We start from the raw sequence: 8712 nt of genomic DNA, 5'->3' as shown, positions 1-8712 counted from the left end.
TACACCCGCCAGCCGCACCCGCCCTCGCTCGATCTGTTGATCCCGCACGCGCCGTGTCAGAGTTGAGGCGCCATTGACGGCCTGCACGTGAAGCTTGCGACCCGGCTCTCTCCTCCTCTCCTCCGCCCCTATAAAGAGCGCCCTCAGACTCCTCTCTGCTCGCCGCGTCTGCCTCGCCCTCCCGAGCTCCCTCCCGCACCGCAGCGAACACACTTGCCACCGCGGCCGCCATTGACGACCGGCTTTTAAGTTCCGCGACCCGGCCATCCTTCCCCTCCTCGCCCTATTTAAGGGAAGCACCGGCACCGCGATCGCACGCCGCCACCACGCCTCCCCTCCTCGAGCCTCCTCTCTTGCTCCAGTGCCTCGAATCGCCGCCGCCGCCATGGCCGACCACAGCTCGAGATCATCGATCTCCCCGTGCACACCTCCTTTCGCCACCCCGTTTCCTCCATTGGAACCGCAGTGGCATGGCACGTCCTCCCAACCCCTCAAAGGGCTCGATTCAAAGCCACAGCACCGTCCCCTGTCCTCGCCGGAGCTCCAAGCCGAGCCATCGCCGTTGCTTCTGTCTTCCTGGACACAAAGGCAGCGAACCACGACCATCCGATCTGAGATGGGCAATTCAGATCCTATGTTGAGCACCGGTCAACCAGTCAAAGGTGAGGCCACATCACCTATATGAGCCAATCCTATCGCGCCACGTAGCCGTCAAATGCCACATCAGCTGAAGTCAAGCCCAGTGATCACAGTTTTACCGTGTGTGGGCCCCGCGCCGCCGTGGCCAGAGGAAGGAGACCAAGGTAGAAGAAACAGCCAGGGGTAGAAAGGACATTTCCCGTGCTTCTCTCTCCTCGAAAGCCCAAAAATGAATATTTTATTCGGTCCATTGTCCATCAGCAAATTTGTAAGGAACTAGAGTGTCCACCAGCAAATCGCCAAATTTTACATGTCCGCTAGCAAAGAGGGGTCACTTGGCATGTCCTGTAGCAAATTTTGCCTTATGGCTGTGTTATATGAAGGACCAGTAAGATCTGTTAGGTCTGTCGGCTCTCTTTAGATTTGGTGTGTGTTTATTGGGAGAAGTAAATGTTAATTGGTTGACTTATGATAGTGAAGGACTGTGAGCCTGCGTTCTTGTGAATTTTCTTAAACCAATGTTCCTTCAGTGCGTAGTTCATCTCGTTGCAAGTGGTGTGTAGTTTTCGTGGTGTTCAAGACCTTGTATGGTGAGGGCTTAGTGTCTTTTTAGTGTGATTTTTGAAGCTCGGGGAAGCCGTGGACGAAGATGGCCAAACTGTTTTTTTGATGTACTATTATTTTTAGAGGTTATTTTATGTCAAAATGTTTATCTTTTGTCTCTTCGTTTTAAATTATAAGTCGCTTTGACTTATTTCGTATGTAAAATGGATGTACAAAAAAGTCAAAGCGACGCATAACAAAATTGATGTATCAAAAAAGTCAAAGCGACTTATAATTTGGAACGGAGGAAGTATTGGCCATTGTTTTCTTAGATATTTATGGCCTGGTCACTACTCCCTTTCACTCTTATAATTTAGAAGAAAGAAATTAGTTCTTTTTTATCTAGCATATTGATTTAAGATTAGACACTCTTTCGAGTATCTTTATTAAAAAACTTAGGGCTTGCTAGCGTCCGGATGTTTGGATGTCCGTAGCATCTGGACGCCTACGCATGTAGCCATTTCGCGCGTCCACGTTGGGCCCATGTTGCCCCTAGCATCAAGAAGAGGGCCGGGGGATGGGGCGGCAGATGTCTAGCTGGTGCCGGGAGGAGGAAGAGACACCGAGGCGAGGCAGCAGAAAACGAGGAGGAAAATGCAACACTCGATCTACTTTTGAAATATGCAGATGCAACATTTGCAACATACGTCTGAAGATAGATGAAACACTTGAAACATGTATCTGAAACACATGAAAAACACTTAAAATAATTGTAAAACATACGCTGCAGATAAAATATGCAACATCAAAAAAACATACTTGCAACATAGGTCTGGAAAAAACAGATAAAACATTAGAAACAAAAGCTTGCAATATACATGTACAATTATTGCAACATATGCAACATTCCAATCTATTTTTGCAATATCCGTATAAAACACATGCAACATATCTACAAAACATCTGAAACACTTGAAACATATGCTTGCAGAATGTGCTTTCAGCGCAATGTCACCTTGCTGCTTGGACGAATGGACGCTCGTCATTGCGGAGCTCTACGCCGGTGTCGAGGTTGGCGGCGGCGCATGGAGCTTGTCGATGCAGTAGCAGCGCGGCCCTCTTGTGATTCTCCAATGCCTGCTCGTGCCCGTCAGCGTGGCCCTGTTGCTGCTACTCCAGCGCCGCTGCTCGCTTGACTGCAGTTGTCTAGCGTCGTCCGCTCGCAGGGGATGGGGCACGCCGCAGCTGACAATAGGGTGCAGCGCGGTAGGGGGAAGGGCACAGTGCGACGCCACGACGGGGGACGCGGCGCGGTGGGGAAGGGGACGCGGCGGGGCGAACAAATGAGCGGCCTGGAAATGCTCATCCACGCCGCGGCGGGTGGATGAGCGGAGTGGGATTTTTTTTTTTGTGAGAGGTCGGTTCGCTGCACAGGAGCCGTGTCCGGACGGGACGTTTCCGAAAAAACTTTCATTTGACCATAGAACCACCCAAGATTCGAAACTCAAGGACCAAGCTTGTTGATTTTAAGTCAATTAAGACAAACATTATGTAATGAATATATAATTATATAATTGCAAAATTTATGAAGGGGGTTAGGCACATTTTGATAAAACCTATAGGGCTTCGAAGTGTCACGTGGTTGGCTTGCTCCAGGTCTTTAGAGCACGTTTGTTGCAACTTGAGTGCGTTGATTTTATTTTACTTTGCCCGGTAGTATGCTAACAAAAAAACATGTTACAACCACACGAGTATTGCTTTAGTAAAGAGGAAAACATATTTATCTCTATGTGTTTCTTATTAGACGAACTTTTCTTCATTTCATCCATCTTTATCGACCACCTATTTTCACAAGGCAACATTATGTCTGATCGGTGCAAGTTGTTGTCGACGAAGATGGACAATCCGATTAACCTTGGGGTAGGTGACTAGTGGAGTCAACCACGTCAGCATCCCAATTTGTTGTTGGTTTTGTTAGAATTCTCATTCTTTTTTGGATTTGTTCTTGCTTATATTTTTGCTTATTATAAGCTATACAATGTGGATTATCTAACACGGCTTGATGGCAAATTAGAGATTTATCAGAAAGATGGGAAGAGAACACTAAGGGCTACTTTGGCAACACAGAATTCCGCCGGGTTCCCTGTAGTTTCCCCGGGCCAGGAAAACGCGGGGCAAGCTCCCCTGGGCCAATTCCTAGTGCCATTTGGAAGTCCACGAAACGCGGAATTGCAGCCCCAATCCCTTCGATTTCCACGGGGCAGGAAGCCACGAGTCATCAGGCCAGGAGCGCTTCCCTGCCCGTTGTCTCACGAGTCGCGACGCATCGCGCATCGCTGCTCCTCCCCGACTCCGCCTCGATTGAGACCGCCCCTTCCGCCGTCACCACCATGGATCGTCCCCTTTGTCGTCGCCTCTGCTGCGTCTCGTCTACCAACACCTCCGCCTCCACATGGTGAATCCCAAACCTCCTCCTCCATCCACACCTCCCTGCCTCTGTTAGGGTTTCTTCTCTCTGTCCCTCTCACTGGCCCTTGTAGATCCAGGTTTGGACATGAGCTGGTTGTTTGTGTTGAGCTGGAGGAACAGAGTAGTTGTGTGTCGAGGGAGCAAGGGCGGCGCGTTTTAGCGGTGGCGCTCAGCGGTGAGCAGGTGAAGCAGCTGCGTGGTAGAGCAGACTGCTGCCGCCGGTGCTAACTGAACTCGAGTTCAGTCGTAATCTCACTCAGTTACCCCCTCCAATCTCTCTCTTGATTTCATGTGTAAATGATTTAGTCAGCCTTAACAAAAGTTATTTCTGGTAGAGTGAGCTACTATATTAGTTTAAGGATCAATAGCGAATTATCAACAGTTTATAAGATATAAGGTCCTAAAGTTTGGTAAATTTGGTACAGAATTAAGAATTCAAGATTCACCTTCAGAGTTAGCAAACTGTTGTCTCTTGACAAATTTGAATGGCTTCAAAACTATTGATCCTGGTATGTTAGTTAACCTGAACAAGGCCATTTGATACACCAAGAAGATTGATACTATATATTTGTTCAAATTGTTTTCAGACATGAACTTCATAGTTCAGAGCTAAGTTTCAGAGATATATCAAACAACTTTCTTTAGCATTTTTGTTTGGTTCAAATTATTACTAATATTAGATCTTTGATCAGCAAGGAATACATTATTTGATAGCGCCAAACACATTTCCAATTTATAATGATAAGCAGGTATTTCTCCTTTCCATCTAATTTCTGTTGACAATTCCTTGATTTCATAATGATAACCCAGTTTAGATTAGCATCCAGATAGCAACTCAGACCCTATAATCAATCCATTGATAAACATCCAGTCTGACATTCTTGTTGTGCAAATAATTCAGCAAAATTCTTTTCCGTTGAGCTTTTCTAAAAACCATCTATGGTTAGCAACCTAGAACATTTGAATTGCAATGTGCGATAGCTTAAGTCATCATGGTATTTTAAGGACATTGACTGTTGTGTAGTGTGCACTTGATTTTCCTTTGAATTCTGAAAGTAAAAGTCAATTGCACAATTACAAAGGATGTTGCAAGCTAATTCTAGTTCTATATGCCTATGTGATTAGAATGTTAGTTCTGAACATTCTTACACTTTTTTCTCAGTTTAGGATTTCCATTCAACATATGGTTATCATGATATGATTTTGCAACCTTACTATTATGTAGTCTCTACTCTAATTTTTACTCAATGTATCTGCAGGAGTTTAACAGAGAAACAAGGTTTACATCAAGATGTTGATCCAAAGAAATTGTCTGCAAGATTGAGGAAGCTGTAAAAGTGTCAAATTTTTAATTGATTATGGCAGATAGTCTCAGATTATATTATATTTTAATTATCTATGTATTTGTATGGAGAGACCTGTGACATATTTCGTCTTGTAGAATTTTCATAAAGTGTAGAGAAATGTTGTCAAAATATTTTTTTTGGTTAAATTTGAGTTTTGCATGTTTCAGTTTTTGGTTTCAGAAAGAATCTAACGTTTTCGTTTGGACAGCATGCGTAGTTTGAATGTGACCTTTTTTTAGTTTTTGAGATATTTGTTATATCCTGGGATTTCTGCCCCTTGTTTAGCATGTTTTCTTATGTTACTCACTTTCTTACTCACTAGCATTTTATGTTTTTATCTAACATATGTATCATCGGATGATCCTTCATGCATACATACTACTGGTTTGTCCAAACCAACAGTTATAAACCAACACGTGAATACGTGATTATCTCCCAGGGAAAGCTTCCAAATAGCAACGGAGAAGTTACCCCATGCAGGGATATCCCCCAAGTAGGTGAACGGGGATTGCCTTGTCCAGGAAATTCCCTCCCACCCGATCACTTCCCTGGGTTAATCACCCTGCGGCTGCCGCCCTAAGGCTTCCTTTGGGAGCTCGGGGCAGCTCAGCCCAGGGAATAGCAGCCCCTAGGGGGATTTTTGTGGATGGCCACATACCTCTCCACGCCAGGGGAGATGAGTCCTATTCCCTGATGTTGTTTGGAAGCAAGCACAGGGGAGGCAAGCCCAGGGTGGCTGTTAGAATCGACGGCTGTTTCCAGTTTGCTGCATCCTTGGATTTAGAAAAAACCATCCTTTGCCATTCAAATTCAATTAAAAAAGAAACAAAAAAAGGAAAAGAGAGTACAGGAGCAAGGTAAACAAGCCTAAAAATTGAGAAAATCAACGAAATTCAGTACATATTCAATAATTCAATGCCATAATAAAGTAAAAAATGGACAAAGATGCAATTATAACACAAAAAAATTCTTCCAGAACCTGGCGCCAAATACCTTCAACTCGAGCATAAATGTATCTCAAGAACCAAACTAAAAGGCAGTACACAAGGTAACATCCGGATAGCAGCTTGTAATTGTCTTGAAATTGTTATTGCACCTTCTATTCAAAATGGCAGCACTAAATAATAGAAAGATATTCCTATTTTTATTAAGATCCAGAGAATAAACTCTACTAGTAATAGCCACTATTACATCGGATCATTCATGAATCATCAACTGAAACAGATAACTTTGTTTGCAACTCACATAACCTGAGATGAACTAATACTTCTGCAACAATTATGTTCACTAGGACATCTGCAGTTAGGATAAACAAGCATCAAGTTAGTTTCAGTATACAAAGTTCATATGCTCATTTCTTTGAGTAACTTTTTTTGCTCAATTACATATGTTCAGTATGTCTATAGGACTAGAAAACTACATTTCCTTCACCAAATATCTACTACAGTAACTGAATACTGTCAATGGAAATTTCAGAATCATATGCGAAGAGTGTTTCATATCAGTGCGTTGTTTGTAGAATCAGTTAAACATGTATGTTGCAGGAGCTAGTAATTCCTATGACAAAAACAAAAACACAAGCTGAAAAGCTAGGAGCCAGTGACCACTATGTACTTGCTGGTGATAGCACATTAACCAAACCTTACACCATTAAATTTAATACAAAAGTTATTACTAATTGTACTACAAGGCAGATCAAATCTTTCCCATAAAAATACAGATAAGAATATAGATAACTCTATGTTGGTAGCACATCACCACTACAAGTTAGTCCAATGAAATCCAACAAGATATAATTGCACTGCAAGTACACTGCAGTTTCATAATAGATTAAAGCTTGCATCTTTCACTGGCCACACTGAAACAGGAAATATAGACAGTAGTGTACTCAAACGTGGGTTTACCTTTGAAACATAATCGCATTTCTCCACCAGTTAGTCATTGGGACATCTACAATTAATGAGGCAAGAATCATCTCAGAATACAGGTCTAGTTTAGATGATCTAATGCTACAAGAGAAGAACACTAAGACAACAAGCAAACATACTTGTGAAATTTTTTTCTTTAGCCAAACTAGTCGAACAACTAGATTTTTGGTCATCATAAATATCTATCGATTCATCTCAGATTGAAAGAGCTCATTAGCATCTGCCTTCTGCTCAATAGTTAGGTCTTCTATGCTATCCACAACAACAATGCACTTTTCTATAGAATAGTCATCTTCTTTTTTCTTCTTCTCATCTAGTTTTTCCTGATTTTTCTCCATCTGGATCTTTCTCAAGTCTATGAATTCGCCGAGTTTAGCTGTCATTTGACTTTGCTTGCGTTTTTTTCCACTAGCACTTGCTCCCTCCTCTAGATTGAGAAAGGGTGGTGCAGATTGCACTTCTGGGCCCTCAATTTGAGAAAAAAGGATTTGTACCAAAATTGATGCCAACAGAATCAGAGCCAGCAGCCGTGTTCTGTGTACTTTGCTCAGAGTGACTTTTTTCAATTGGAGGCCATGCTGTCATGTTAGGTGGCTCGGTTGATGTAAAATTCAAATCTCCAGTGGCTATACTTCCTATTAATACACATCACAGATACACTCTTAGGTATTATTCAAAGTTATTCAGCACCATAGGCACATGTTCATTTAAGAAATAGAGCAAACAAATGGTAAGGCCATAATGATAGACAAAATTGTGGTTCCCTGAACTCAGACCACCAAATAAACATAGTTGTTCTTTTAGACTCATGAGCTGAATAAAATAAAGAGCACACTTGTACAAAAATTCATAACAGTTCTAAATACTCTTACTGCAGCATAGATGAGCTGAATAAAATAAAGAACACACTTATACAAAAATTTAGATTTACAATACAGCTAGCTCAAGAATACAGCACCACAAAAACTATATTCATGAGCAAACAAAGGAAAATTACCTGCATACAATGATGCCAGGTGTTCATAAAGAGGAAGTGGCTTCTTTTAGAACTTACTGACTTTGGGATACTTCTATTAAATGCAACAAAGCAACATTTTGGTTAGCTTCTTAAAATAGTGAAAACACAGTACTATATAATTGACAGAAAGTGACTAACCTCAATTAGGTCTTCCCATTTCTTTGGTTCGGCAATTATCATGCTTAATGTCTCATTCCAACCAACACCACTCTCTTTTCTGGCATCTCTAACTGTCCTATAGTTTCCTTTCAACTCCTTCTCCTTCTCTTGCATTTGTTGTTTTGAAAAATGAGCTAAAGGGAAGGTTTCATTGAACCGTTTAGCAATATTTCTCCAACCATCTGTTGTCCAACCATTTTGTGCCCTGTACATTGGGATATTGACATGCTCTTTCATTACATCCACCAGCCCTTTCTCATACATGTAGCTCCATGCAGCCCTTGTACCCTAGGACGTTGACATTCCTGAAAAATGGTGAAAGATAAATATAAGCTAAAATTATAGAAATATAAATGTAAGGTAAAATGCTGAAAATGATGAACAATGCTCCAAATTACCATCTAATTATTATAGGTAGCCCAGATCGCTTGCGCGATTTTGATCTCGTAATGTGTTACCATCACTCAATTCTATCTCGCTTGGATAACTGTTATCCCCCTCCAGCATATCAACAAAAGTGGTTGGATTGATATATTGTGGTTGGTGATCTAGCCAATTATCTTGCCCATTGTGCGCTCTAATTATATTGTGAAATACCGCTGCTGTTGTA

This window comes from Miscanthus floridulus, chromosome 2 (genome assembly GCF_019320115.1).
Source record: "Miscanthus floridulus cultivar M001 chromosome 2, ASM1932011v1, whole genome shotgun sequence".
NCBI classification, from domain to species: Eukaryota; Viridiplantae; Streptophyta; class Magnoliopsida; order Poales; family Poaceae; genus Miscanthus; species Miscanthus floridulus.
The sequence above is the reverse complement of the archived record's forward strand: the minus strand, read 5'-3'. Positions refer to the sequence as shown.